Here is a 15,566-nt window from a genome sequence, read left to right on the forward strand (position 1 = left end):
CAATGTACTTCTTCACAGGGCCACTACCATGCATGCATGCATGATCGAACCACCAACCTTCCGGTTATTGGACAACCCTGCTATCCCACTGCGCCACTGTTTCTTCTCTGCAGTTTCAATCCATCCATCAACAGCTGTGGATATATGACCTAAACTGACAGACTGAGGAGGACTCATGCTCTGTGGTCTCTGTGTACCTGAGAGTGTCCAGACTACAATCTGGACTGTTGAGTAAAGCAGACAGCAGCTTCACTCCTGAGTCTCCTGGATGATTGTAGCTCAGGTCCAGCTCTCTCAGATAGGAGGGGTTGGAGGTCAGAGCTGAGGCCAGAGAAGCACAGCCCTCCTGTGTGATCAGACAACCTGACAGACTAGAGGTGCAAAACATATCATGAACTCAAGAAGAAAGAAGGAAAATTCAACAGATCTTTAACATGAACATGAAGCAGAATTTAACTGATGATCAAAAAGCTGGATCCTGACCTGAGAGCCTCCAGTCGACAATCTGGACTCTCCAGTCCACGAGACAGCTGCTTTACTCCTGAATCCTGCAGGTCATTATTAGTCAGGTCCAGCTCTCTCAGATGAGAGGACTGGGAGTTGAGGACTGAGGACAGCGCTTCACAGCTTCTCTCTGAGAGGTTACAGCTGCTCAGCCTGAGGAAAAAAAATAAGAACACAAAGTCAATGTTTTATTGTTCATATAGAAGTTAAAATAAATCCACCTACAGAACTTTGTTGGAGGCTTTGACCACTGGCAGCAGCCTCAGAAGAGCCTCCTCTGAAGCAGAGTATTTCTTCAGGTCAAACACCTCCAGATCTTCTTCTGATGACAGTAAGATGAAGCCCAGAGCTAACCACTGAGCAGGAGACAGTTTACCTGTGGAGAGACGTCCTGATCTCAGGGCCTTTTGGATCTCCTCCACTAGAGAAATATCATTCAGTTCATTCAGACAGTGGAACAGATTGATGCTTCTCTCTGCAGACACATTCTCACTGATCTTCTTCTTGATGTACTGGACTGTTTTCTGATTGGTCTGTGAGCTATTTCCTGTCTGTGTCAGCAGGCCCTGTAGAAGAGTCCGATTGGTCTCCAGTGAAAGACCCAGGAGGAAGCGGAGGAACAAGTCCAGGTGTCCATTTGGACTCTGTAAGGACTTGTCCACAGCACTCTGGTGGAGGTGTTTTAGTTTAGGTTTGTTTCTAAAAATTTTAGACAATTGAGCTGTTGTATTGTCATCCAGCAGGTTGACAGCAGAGTTGATGATGGTCAGATGGACATGAAGAGCAGCCAGAAACTCCTGAACACTCAGATGGACAAAGCAGAACACCTTGTCCTGGTGCAGGCCCTTCTCCTCTATAAAGATCTGTGTGAACACTCCTGAGTACACTGAGGCTGCTCTGATATCAATGCCACACTCTGTCAGGTCTGATTCATAGAAGATCAGGTTTCCTTTCTGCAACTGCTCAAAAGCCAGTTTTCCCAGAAGATGGATCATCCGTCTGCTCTCTGGACTCCAGTGAGGATCTGTCTGAGCTCCTCCATCATACTTTATGTTCTTGAATTTGGTCTGAACCACCAGGAAGTGGATGTACATCTCAGTCAGGGTCTTGGGCAGCTCTCCTCCATCTCTGGTTGTCAACACCTGCTCTAGAACTGTAGCAGTGATCCAGCAGAAGACTGGGATGTGGCACATGATGTGGAGGCTTCGTGATGTCTTGATGTGGGAGATGATCCTGCGGGCCTGCTCCTCCTCTCTGATTCGCTTCCTGAAGTACTCCTCCTTCTGTGGGTCAGTGAACCCTCTGACCTCTGTCACCACGTCCACACAGTCAGGAGGGATCTGATTGGCTGCTGCAGGTCGTGTGGTGATCCAGAGGCGAGCAGAGGGAAGCAGCTTCCCCCTGATGAGGTTTGTCAGCAGCACATCCACTGAGGTGGACTCTGTGACATCAGTCAGGGTCTCAGTGTTCTGGAAGTCCAGAGGAAGTCGACACTCATCCAGACCATCAAAGATGAAGACCACCTGGAGGTGCTGAAAGCTGCAGATTCCTGCTTCTTTGGTTTCAGTGAAGAGGTGATGAACAAGTTCCACCAAGCTGAACTTTCTCTCTCTCAGCACATTCAGCTCTCTGAAAGTGAATGGAAATGTGAACTGGATGTCCTGGTTGGCTTTGTCTTCAGCCCAGTCCAGAGTGAACTTCTGTGTTAGGACTGTTTTCCCGATGCCAGCCACTCCCTTTGTCATCACTGTTCTGATTGGTTCCTGTCTTCCAGGTGAGCCTTTAAAGATGTCTTCTGGTCTGATGCTTGTTTCTGGTCTGTGTGCTTTCCTGGATGCTGTTTCAATCTGTCTGACCTCATGTTCCTCATTGACCTCTGCAGTCTCTCCCTCTGTGATGTAGAGCTCTGTGTAGATCTGGTTCAGAAGGGTCGGCTCTCCTGCTTTAGCGATCCCCTCAAACACACACTGGAACTTCTTCTTCAGGTTAGACTTGAGTTTACGTCCACACTCTGCAGCAGGAGTTCCTAAACAAACAATAAATGTCATTAATAAGTGAACGCCACAATAAATGTGTCCAATAAATATTTTCTGTCTCCATGAAATCTGTTCATCAGTTGTAGACTGATGTTGGTGTTTTCAGTCAGAAGAATTCACAGATGTCTGCATCACATTAACAGCAGAGTGTGTAAATGTAAACTTCATTTCCTCTTTCCATCATGTTAAAGCTCTTCAAATCCTCTTACTGCTCTGCAGACGCTCAGCCAGCTCCTCCTGCTTCATCCTCCTCAGGAAGTGCACTGTGATCTGCACTAATGACTCTCTGCTGCTCCTCTGCTCTTCATCCTCCCTCTGACTCTCTAAGCATTCTGGGTAATCTGGACTCAGGAGCTTCTGGATCTTCTTCAGCTCATCCTTCACAAACCTGACAATGTTCTCCTCCAGCAGCTGGAACAGAACAACAGAGTATAAACTCTCAGACTTTTAGGAGCAGAATAACAGTTTAGTGTTTCATGATATTACAGCTTATGTTCATACATTTACTACCACAATTCTGTCTCTGAGCTCTTCAGGCAGCTCCTTTGACCTCATGATCCTCATGTGCTCTAACATGCACTGTGAGCTGTAAGTCTTATATAGAAAGGTGTGTGTCTTTCCTCATCAAGTCCAATCAGTATCATCAAAGACAGCTGGACTCAGATGAAGGTGTAGAACTATCTGAAGGATGATCAGAAGAAATGGACGCACCCGAGTTCAATATATGAGAGTCACAGCAAAGGCTCTGAATGCTTAGGACCATGTCATTCTTCACTTTTTCTTTTTAATACATCTGCAAATATGTCAACAACTCTGTGTTTCTGTCAGTATGGGGTGCTGTGTGGACATTAATGAGGAAAAAATGAACTTCAATGATTTTACAAATGGCTGCAATATAACAAAGTGAAACATTTAAGGGGGTCTGAATACTTTCTGCACCCACTCTGTGTGTATATATAGTTTAAATCGAGGCAACTGGACTCAAGGATTGTGTTTGAAGATATTTGGCCACTCCCCCGAGTGGTTTTCTCAGTTCTGCCGAGTGGCTCATCACATTATGGTAACATCTTTGACACCGTCATGCTGTCTACACTTAAACAATGCTACGTGACTATGCTGTAAATGTGTCTTCACGTCACCTGAGCTGCTCTGCACTGTGTGCGCTGGTTGTATGTTTCACCTTACAACCAAAGAAGACGTGGACACACACAGGGTCCCCTCCACTCTTCGCCTTGCTCAGGGGTCAGGCTCTGGGTCTCTGTAAAGCACCAGGACTGTTGTGTTGTAGTTAGAAGCTGTTTGTACTCACCATAAATATGTCCTGAACAGGAGTCTGAACACTGGGTTGCTGCAGTCTGTGACAGAAACATCAGCATTTAACAACACAATCACTTCACTTCTTGATGTGTTTTCACTTTAAACAGATACACAACAGTCAATAGTCTGGTGAAAAACAAGCATTGTTGTATTAAAAAATGAAAACCATCCCAACTCCACACATCCAGCTCATGTTTAATCTTTTAATGACTGAAGCACAGCTTCAAGAGTTCCATTCCACTTAAACTGTCATCATATGTTTACATTGATTTAGGCCAGGGGTGTTCAATTCAAGTCACTGAGGTCCAGTTGTTCACATTTCCTCCAAGTCAAAGGTCTGAACTGATGTCTAGCTTGTGTCTTATTAGCTTCCCCTATGTCCACATGTTCATATGTTTCAGTAATATCTATTGTCAGTTTTCAATGCAGAAAATGTTTACCTGGGGGCACAGCTAGCTCTGTTACCATAAATAAAAGTAGTCCCAGGCAAATACGTTTAAGGCCTTTATTTCAGATTAAAGAAAACGGAAACATCAGACTGAAATAAATAAAAAGTGCAAACAGCAGAATAACCCTTGTTCCTCTTAAACTACAGAGGTCCCAGTCGAAACAGCTGAAGGCTTCACACTAAAAGCTGGACATTATCAGCAACATCTGCAGACTCATCAATGGCCAAATAGGCATGGTGCACTCTGAATAGCTGCTTTAAGCTGTGCCAGCATCTGCTGATATTTCTGATTTATGGCCGATGTTGAAGCTGACATTCAGCAATTTTTCCACACATCTTGTCTTTTATTATAGTTTTACTATAGCAGTAAAAATGTAAAGTAAGAAGTTAACTATAAACTTCATCACTACATCCAGTGGTAACGGAAGTGTGATCTCTGTCTCTTTTTAACCTGGTTGTTATTGTCAGAACCTCTATACCTATAGCCTCTATATACCTCTAACCTATAGTGGTAAAAACCTAAAGTAAGAAGAAGAATTCTTATTGATTGATTGATTACTGAAATGGCTTTCTGTACTTTAGTGTGAATGGGTTCTCTGTGAGGCAGATTTTATTGATGCAGAAATTAAGAAGATTTTAAAGGGATCATAAACTTGTATGAGGGACAGGCAGCCCCACATACAACCCCAAGAGTGCAGCAGAGCTCATCACAGCATGGAAACACTTCCAGTGTGAATTCTTACCTTTGATCATCAGATAGCTGATCAGCTTTGAAAGTAATGGGCAGATCCATTGACCAATCACTTTTCATGGACACACAGCTGGGTTCAGGTCCAGCAGAGTCTGCTCTCACATCCTGGATCCTGATAGAATCACAAACACCGACTCTGAGCTTCTTCTGGAAAAATGATGCTGAACATCATGTTACACTTAAAATGGTTTAATAATGATGGAAACAAACTGCAGCTGTGACATTAATTCTGACCTTTGACCCTCAGATGGATCAACATCTTTGAAATTAATGGGATGACCCTTTGACCGATCACTCTTCATGGACACACAGCTGGCAGGTCCAGGTCCAGGTCCAGGTCCAGCAGAGTGTGTAGTGTGCTGCTGCTTTGTTCTTGAACACACACAGATGTGTGAATAATGTGAGTGTGAGCTCTGACATGGAGAAGAGTCATGGACAGTTAGAGACGGTCCTCTTACCTCTGAGCTTTGGTCCGGCTCTCATGGTCCCCACACAGAGGGCTTTTAGAGGGAGGGACTCCCTCCTCTTTATCCTCACACTGACTCATAGCAGAGCTCACACCTTACAACAAACACAGCAACATGACACAGAAACACACAGTCAGCATGTTGTTATTGATCCTTAATGTAGATGCTAACAGGCTAATCATGCTGTTAGCTTAGTATCAGAGCCTCAGACCAGGTTTGGTTCTCAGGCTTTTATTTTGGTGAGTCTGTAAACACACCAACATCTCTGATGCTGTTATTATTTATGTCACAAGTAAGTGGAACAGTGCACACACACATTCAGTGTTTGGTTTAGAATTTTGTCACTTATCTCCATATATGAAAATGTGAATAACTGAACATGTTTTCATGTGTGTTTATGTCACAGTGTGAACAGACTGTGAGTAAAACACTGAGACCTTCCCCTGTAACAGTCTGTGGACTGTTTTCTATAGAAAGGACAAACGCATGAGCAGCTATTGTCTGAGCTCTGAGGACTGACACAGATGTTGGGGACATGGACAAATTGTGTGTTACAGCATGTCACTGTGTTGTTGTGTTGAGCAGATGGAAATGCACTGTGCTGCTTCAGACATGATTTTTATCTGTCAGCTTGGGATCATATGCTACATGACTGCAAAGCACTTGTGCACTTTTTATGTCTGTTTCTGTGTTTTTCCAACAACAGTGACATCATGACCAGAGCAGCTCCACCTCTGCAATGTGGCAGGAGTGATGTCATAACCAGACTGACTGAAAGATTGACCATATTTTCTGGATTATAGGTCGCACCGAGTATAAGTCGCACCGGACTATGACTAATAGTGCACCAACCTCTTGAATTCCTCTTAACTTAAATGGTGCGGCTGCGGGGCATTAAGAGTGAGACACGCATTTCAACAAGTCCTCACGCTGAGAAATGATTAGCTTCACTGCACAGAAACTCCTATGAATATACTGTAAATGAGTAAAAGGCGACTACTGTGCGCTCATATAGCTGTCTGGACTTAGCGACCTATCGACCAATCAGAAAATAGAATTCCTTGTTGCCAGGTGAGGTCTGAGGCTCAGCTGCACGCACACGTTCCATGAATGCTCGGAGCGCAAAGTGTGGACAAGCTAGAGAACCGTCAGGAGAGGGACCGAACAGCTGCCATTATATCTGTAATGAGACGTCAGGACACAAGGCTAACTAATTCTGTATTTAAATATATAAGTCGCACCTGAGTATAAGTCGCATACCCAGCCAAACGACGAAAAAATGTGCGACTTATAGTCCAGAAAATACGGTACTTTATGAATCCCTGTAGGGAAGCTTTTAATTACCAGGAGCCCTTGCTCTGGAACCAGGTGTAAATCTGGATTAAAGAGGCAGACACCACCTCCACCTTTAAGACCAGACCTACAACCTTTGTGTTTAGCATGTGGTACAGCTAGTCTACACTGTAGTGTGTAGGGCTGATAATCAGAGCTATAGACATCAGTGTTTCTCCTACCATTATATCAGCAGGGTGCCACGCTCCCCCACAGGCACCCACTGACCCTCCTTGAAGGTCCAGTTCAATTGATTGTCTTTACAGTATGTCTCTATGGCGTCAGTCCTGGAAGTAGTCTGATCTGATGAACTCAGAATAAACCGACATTTTCACAGCAGGTGTTTAAATGCTGTAAAATCATACAAACTCCACTGTGGCCATGAATGGGTAACACAGTAGATACAAGTGATGAGTGCAGTGTCATCCAGCTGTCAGACCAGTTCTGACATTCCCTGCATTTCTCACTGATCATGTGACCTGAGAGCTGTGTTCTACAGTCTGCTGTGACTCGAACAGAAAAACACTACAAGTAACACAACTTGTTCTGAAACAACTGTTCATCTGCTATAAAAGTCATCAAAGAGAAAGCAGCCAATCAGCAGCAGAAACATCTGTACTGTACCATCAGTCAGTGATGCAGCACAGTGTGATCAGACATGGAGAGATTTCTCAGGAAGGACTCTCACCTGCTGAATCAGTTCAGATCGACTTACAGACACTTTCCTGCTTCATGTGTGGAGAAGAAGCTGCCCCTTGTCCCTCCTCAGTCCTGCTGTCTGACACAATCTGATCTGAGGACGCCGTCACTTCCTCACTACTTCACAGTCTGAACACGTCAGTGACATTAAAACCGGTCAAACAAGATGTTGCTTCAATGTGTTCATGTAGCTCTAAGATCTTTAAGATTAATTCTGATATAATCTTGACAAAAAGTCAGTAGAAGCAGAGTAAAAAGGTTCATTATTCCAGCTAGTAGAGAATCAAGGACTCGTAGCTCCCAGCATGATCAGAGTCACTTTGATTTTCTCCCGGTTCAATAATTCTCCTCGTTTTGTGATCAGAGATCAAATATGTTGATTTGACTACAGACATGTCACTGAAGTGACGTACATGTGACAATACACACATTTCGCAAAGTGATTTCACCTAAATCAAAGTTTCTTTTTTTTTCTTGGTTTACTTGTTGTCAGAGTTTTTACAGGAGGAGTGAGAAGAAAACATGTATCTATTACTAGCAGTTTTTTTATTAGCAACCCACAAAGCACACTGATCATACATGTGAGACAATACGGGTCCATCAATCCATTCTCATTTCATCTCCCTCCTTAGAAGATAGAACTGTAAGAAGAACACTGTATATAGAAAACAATATGGTTGCATGAGTATAAGATTGGGATGACATTTTGCGACACAAATGTCTGTTTACTTATCTAACTCTAGCAGTATTTAATTGTTCCAACATCACTATACATGGCTGGCATAGATGTAAGTATTTACCATAACTGAATAATATGTAATTTCATGTAATTAAGTGTAATTGGATAATTTCACACGGCACACCTGATGAAGTGTTCAGAGCTCCAGTGAACAGCTACCAAATGTAAATGTGCACCTCCAGGACTTTGATCTGCTGGATTAGTCATGGAGTAACCAGGGAACAGGACTCACCTGGACATGCAGCTGCTTGTCAGCCATTTGTTCCATTATATATGAGCCAGCAGAAGTGTGTGTGTATGAAAATGTCTACAACTCCTGAATGGTTAATGCCAAACTTGTCCAAAAACCTGAATTAAAGCAGAAAGTCTGGACTTCACTCACATCTTGACTGTTTCATTTCAGCTTCAATGTACACCATAGCAGCATCTTACAGTTTTTTCTGATTGCTTAAGCACATTTCTGTAACTATTGGCTATTTGTGCAAAACTCTACACACAAATAAAAAAACCTTACACCAAATCAGCAAAACATTGTAGATCTTTTGCAAAAGCCAATACATCTTGCTTAACTCTTCAAACCTTTGTAAAAATGGTATTTTTGTACCACACAGTTAACACAAACCACCATATTACTAAGCACACAATGTGCCAACTACACACTGATGGTATTAACTGAAAACACATCTGGCTTTTGCTTTCTCTGTGCACAAGGTCTGTCCATGTGAGGTCAAACTTTTGTCATAAATAGTTCTATAGAAACACAGGGATTCAAATTTCAAGTATGAATGTTTATTCACACACATCAAAACAAACACTAGAAAACATACAATTTCACTGAAAGAGAGAGAGAGAGAGAAAATCAGTCTCATTGTCTCTCTGGGTCCGGCCACAGAATTTCATCAACATCACATGCAATGTCTTCTAGTCCAAGGCACCGGGGAACATGTCTCCTGGAGTGCCGTATCCAGGCCTGACATGATGCCTGGTCCATATCCTCGCATGCCTCCTTCCAGATGCTGGATGTCTAGTAATTCTGTGGAGTAACAGTTTCAGTTTTACATGTACAGTATTGATGTTTTTCTCATTAGAGAAAAACTTAGAGTGAAGGAACTGTACTAACCCATTCTCATCAATATGTCCTCATGATGCTTGCTGTATTGTAGCGGCTCAGGCTGAACCCGTTGTCCAGCTTCCCTCAGGGTCATTCCATGGTTGATCACATGATCCACTATTGTAGCTCCGATGACATCAGTAATTCTATTTCTTCTTACCCTTCCTCCTTCCTCTTCACCTCCTCGTCCTCTTCCTCTTCCTCCTGCTTCCTCATGTCCTCATCCTCCTCTAATTCTCACTCTTCTCAGTCTCCTTCTCCCTCCATTGTTCTCCACACTGAAGCTTACCTGTGTCTTATTTACAGAGCTCATGCTGATTGCAAAGTGAACTAATGATGTAAAACAGTTCTCACATGTGACAGTGTAGCCAGACAGTTGGCAAAATAGTGTAAATACCAGCCATAAATGTGTGTAGTTTTACTAGGAGTGTGTTGATCATTTGGAAGTTGTGTGTAAAGCAGTGAGTTGTTTTTACAGTTCAGCAAAAAGAGTGCTGTGAAGTTTATTATATTTATACAATTGCAAATTGTGTGTTACAAAAGTGCAAATTGAGTGTAAAGCAGTTTTTTTGCTTTTAGTTTTGCAAACTCAGTGAGTGATTTTGCTAAAACTATTAATAGTTTTAGAAATTGTGCTATAAGAATCATTGTTAGTGTTTAAGCAATCAGAAAAAACTGTAACCGGCTCAATGTATCCTAGAAACTAAACAAACTGCTACTGCAAAGTCTACAGTAGCACCTCTGGAGGACGTGCCATCTTGAGAGGTCTTCTGTGGTCTGTGTATTACAGTTTTTTCTGAATGCTTACAGTTTTTTCTGATTGCTTAAGCACATTTCTGTAACTATTGGCTATTTGTGCAAAACTCTACACACAAATAAAAAAACCTTACACCAAATCAGCAAAACATTGTAGATCTTTTGCAAAAGCCAATACATCTTGCTTAACTCTTCAAACCTTTGTAAAAATGGTATTTTTGTACCACACAGTTAACACAAACCACCATATTACTAAGCACACAATGTGCCAACTACACACTGATGGTATTAACTGAAAACACATCTGGCTTTTGCTTTCTCTGTGCACAAGGTCTGTCCATGTGAGGTCAAACTTTTGTCATAAATAGTTCTATAGAAACACAGGGATTCAAATTTCAAGTATGAATGTTTATTCACACACATCAAAACAAACACTAGAAAACATACAATTTCACTGAAAGAGAGAGAGAGAGAGAAAATCAGTCTCATTGTCTCTCTGGGTCCGGCCACAGAATTTCATCAACATCACATGCAATGTCTTCTAGTCCAAGGCACCGGGGAACATGTCTCCTGGAGTGCCGTATCCAGGCCTGACATGATGCCTGGTCCATATCCTCGCATGCCTCCTTCCAGATGCTGGATGTCTAGTAATTCTGTGGAGTAACAGTTTCAGTTTTACATGTACAGTATTGATGTTTTTCTCATTAGAGAAAAACTTAGAGTGAAGGAACTGTACTAACCCATTCTCATCAATATGTCCTCATGATGCTTGCTGTATTGTAGCGGCTCAGGCTGAACCCGTTGTCCAGCTTCCCTCAGGGTCATTCCATGGTTGATCACATGATCCACTATTGTAGCTCCGATGACATCAGTAATTCTATTTCTTCTTACCCTTCCTCCTTCCTCTTCACCTCCTCGTCCTCTTCCTCTTCCTCCTGCTTCCTCATGTCCTCATCCTCCTCTAATTCTCACTCTTCTCAGTCTCCTTCTCCCTCCATTGTTCTCCACACTGAAGCTTACCTGTGTCTTATTTACAGAGCTCATGCTGATTGCAAAGTGAACTAATGATGTAAAACAGTTCTCACATGTGACAGTGTAGCCAGACAGTTGGCAAAATAGTGTAAATACCAGCCATAAATGTGTGTAGTTTTACTAGGAGTGTGTTGATCATTTGGAAGTTGTGTGTAAAGCAGTGAGTTGTTTTTACAGTTCAGCAAAAAGAGTGCTGTGAAGTTTATTATATTTATACAATTGCAAATTGTGTGTTACAAAAGTGCAAATTGAGTGTAAAGCAGTTTTTTTGCTTTTAGTTTTGCAAACTCAGTGAGTGATTTTGCTAAAACTATTAATAGTTTTAGAAATTGTGCTATAAGAATCATTGTTAGTGTTTAAGCAATCAGAAAAAACTGTAACCGGCTCAATGTATCCTAGAAACTAAACAAACTGCTACTGCAAAGTCTACAGTAGCACCTCTGGAGGACGTGCCATCTTGAGAGGTCTTCTGTGGTCTGTGTATTACAGTTTTTTCTGAATGCTTACAGTTTTTTCTGATTGCTTAAGCACATTTCTGTAACTATTGGCTATTTGTGCAAAACTCTACACACAAATAAAAAAACCTTACACCAAATCAGCAAAACATTGTAGATCTCTTGCAAAAGCCAATACATCTTGCTTAACTCTTCAAACCTTTGTAAAAATGGTATTTTTGTACCACACAGTTAACACAAACCATCATATTACTAGGCACACAATGTGCCAACTACACACTGATGGTATTAACTGAAAACACATCTGGCTTTTGCGTTCTCTGTGCACAAGGTCTGTCCATTTGAGGCCAAACCTTTGTCATAAATAGTTCTATAAACACACAGGGATTCAAATTTCAAGTATGAATGTTTATTCACACACATCAAAACAAACACAAGAAAACATACAATTTCACTGAAAGAGAGAGAGAGAGAGAAAATCAGTCTCATTGTCTCTCTGGGTCCGGCCACAGAATTTCATCAACATCACATGCAATGTCTTCTAGTCCAAGGCACCGGGGAACATGTCTCCTGGAGTGCCGTATCCAGGCCTGACATGATGCCTGGTCCATATCCTTGCATGCCTGCTTCCAGATGTTGGATGTCTAGTAATTCTGTGGAGTAACAGTTTCAGTTTTACATGTACAGTATTGTTGTTTTTCTCATTAGAGTATGGTACTACTACAAAACTTAGTGTGAGGGAACTGTACTAACCCATTCTCATCAATATGTCCTTATGATGCTTGCTACAGTGTAGCGGCTCAGGCTGAACCCGTTGTCCAGCTTCCCTCAGTGTCATTCCATGGTTGATCACATGATCCACTATTGTAGCTCCGATGACATCAGTAATTCTATTTCTTCTTACCCTTCCTCCTTCCTCTTCACCTCCTCGTCCTCTTCCTCTAAATTCACCTCCTAGTCTTCGTCCTCCTCCTCTTCCTCATGTTCCTCCTCTAATTCTCACTCTTCTCAGTTTCCTTCTCCCTCCATTGTTCTCCACACTGAAGCTTACCTGTGGCTTATTGACAGAGCTCATGCTGATTGCAAAGTGAACTAATGATGTAAAACAGTTCTCACATGTGACAGTGTAGCTAGACAGTTGGCAAAATAGTGTAAATACTAGCCATAAATGTGTATAGTTTTACTAGGAGTGTGTTGATCATTTGGAAATTGTGTGTAAAGCAGTGAGTTGTGTTTACAGTTCAGCAAAAAGAGTGCTGTGAAGTGGATTATATGTATACATTTGCAAATTGTGTGTTACAAAAGTGCAAATTGAGTGTAAAGCAGTTTTTTTGCTTTTAGTTTTGCAAACTCAGTGAGTGATTTTGCTAAAACTATTAATAGTTTTAGAAATTGTGCTATAAGAATCATTGTTAGTGTTTAAGCAATCAGAAAAAACTGCAGGAAAACAAAAGTGCAGGAAATGCAATTGCAAATTGTGTGTTACAAAAGTGCAGGAAATGTCCCTAGTGCCCACTTCCTATCTGTGTTTCTTTTCTCCATTCTTCCGATCTCCATATGTGTCAAACATTGCAGCGTCCTTCTGTTGTTTCTGATCTACACGGTGCTCATTTAGTATTTAGCCCTGGTATTTAGTATTTGGCTGTCCTAAATCTGTGTGATCTGATGACGTAGTCACTTCCTCTTTTTCATTTCAATTTTCTTTATTTAATAAAACAGTTTACAAATTATACAGTGCATCATTTGATGTATAAAGTATGAGGTATAGGCAGTTGTGCAAATAAGCTGCAATCATGTATCGCTGTATAAACTGAGAAGAGTGAAAGAGAGAAAGGGGAAAATGCTACATATGCTAGGGGTGTCGGAGTTTATTTGAGCAAAAAGCAGTAGGTTTTAACTATTTTTAGTGCCTTCTGTTTTTCAGAGTATTTGATTGGAAGAATGTGTTGTTTAAACATGCTATTGAAAGCAGTAATGGAGGTAGCTACAGAGAAGCAGGACAACCTTGTCGTATACCTCTAGACAGGTTAAATCTAGGGGATGTGCCACCTGATAGTTTAATGGAAGTATTGCTGGTCTTATACAGGGTATTTATGGCAAAGGAGAAATTAATTAATTAATGATTGTAAGAAGAAGTAATGATTCACTTTATAAAAGTCTAAGAACAAAATGAAGCCATTATCATCTAACATTTCTAAGTACCGGTAATCCAGAATGTCCAACATTGTCTGATGTTATGTGTCTTTTGGACATAAACTCTGACTAAGTTTCTTCAATAATTAAGGACAATACCATCTGCAGTTTTCTAGGAAAGATTAAAGCAAATATTTTATAATCATTATTGCCAGCTCAGAGATCAAGTTCTGTTGTCTGTCCACTAGAGGGAGCTAAGAAACCATGTCTTGATGATGTAAAGAAGAAGCACTTTCAGGCTAATGGAACCTTCAGTCTAAACTACTGCACCTCTGTTTACACCAGAGTCTAGTGCCTCCAAATCTAGGGTTATTTCCCAGGACCCAGGAGGAGGTGTGCAATCTGAGGTGCACCCTGGACAGGTCAGCAGTCTATTGGAGGGTTAGAGAGATAAATGATCATTCATACTCACAGAAAGCCAATGAACTGTTACAGACACAGGGAGACCCACTATTCTAGGTAAGTCATTTTTATTTACATTTGTGTTTTTGTTTGTTTGTTTTTAGAATTCACTGATAAAGCTGTGAAAAACACATTATAATTAATTTAGAGCTTCCTCCTTCACTACTCCATTTTCAGAGTTGTTGTTATAAATATTAGGGATGTCCCGATCCGATCACATGATCGGAAATCGGGCCCGATTACGTGATTTCAGACTCGATCGGAATCGGACATTACCTCCCGATCAGGACTCGGATATATACTTTTTAGGGCTGTCAAAGTTAACGCCTTCTGTGCAGGGTGGCTCTGTGTCTTGTAGTGCAGGGGTATGACAGCTGCTTTTGGAGCGACAGGTCCTGGTTCGAGACCTCGATGTGCTGCGTGTGTGAAATCTCCCAGTGTGGCGGCACACGCACACACAGGCCTGTCGCGATAAACAATAAATCAATTAATTGCACGATAACTTTAAATTACATTTGCACGCTTGTTTGTTTTCCTCTCTCTCCCTCTCTCTCCCTCTCTCGCTGCCAAAGAGGCTGGATGACAAAAGGCGTCACTTGGTGCGTCGTAGCGTATAAAGTGTGCAAAGTCCGGCCGTCAGATTTAATATGTCCCGCGGCTTCTGTCTTAAAATGTGTCAAACCAACAGGTAGTTCTTATTTTTTAACTCATTGTGTGACGTTTACGGGATGTTCTGAGCAGACCACGGTCAGCTCGCTGTCGGCGTCGCCACGGTGCGTCACAGTGCTGCAGGGCTTGGACGCTGGTTACAGCAACACAGAGAGCTGTGAAGCTGCTCAACACCGGTTCAACACTTCCACACAATTCACCACAAGACTAAACATGCTTATGAATACAACGTGAGAGTCCGCGCTCAGATAAGCTATGGTAATAGGCCTACCACTACTCATAATAATAATATTAATATCATTAATAATAACAATAATAATAATAGTGTTGATAATTGGGGGCCTTTCCGATGTTAAATGTTCTTTAGAAATTAAAGTTTATTGATCTTTGAAAGGGTGTACTTGCATTATATGTCATTATCATTATGTTAGTTGAACATTGATTTGACAATATTATCGCTTATCGCAATAATTTCTCTTGGCAATTAATCGCCCAGCAAAATCTGTTATCGTGACAGGCCTACACACACACACACACACACACACACACACACACACACACACACACACACACACGGGTTTTGCCGCAATGAGTGCCTTTATAGAAAGTATCGGATCGGGACTCGGTATCGGCAGATACTCAAAATCAAATGACT

The sequence above is a fragment of the Parambassis ranga genome, chromosome 1 (assembly GCF_900634625.1).
Source record: "Parambassis ranga chromosome 1, fParRan2.1, whole genome shotgun sequence".
Taxonomy (NCBI): Eukaryota; Metazoa; Chordata; class Actinopteri; family Ambassidae; genus Parambassis; species Parambassis ranga.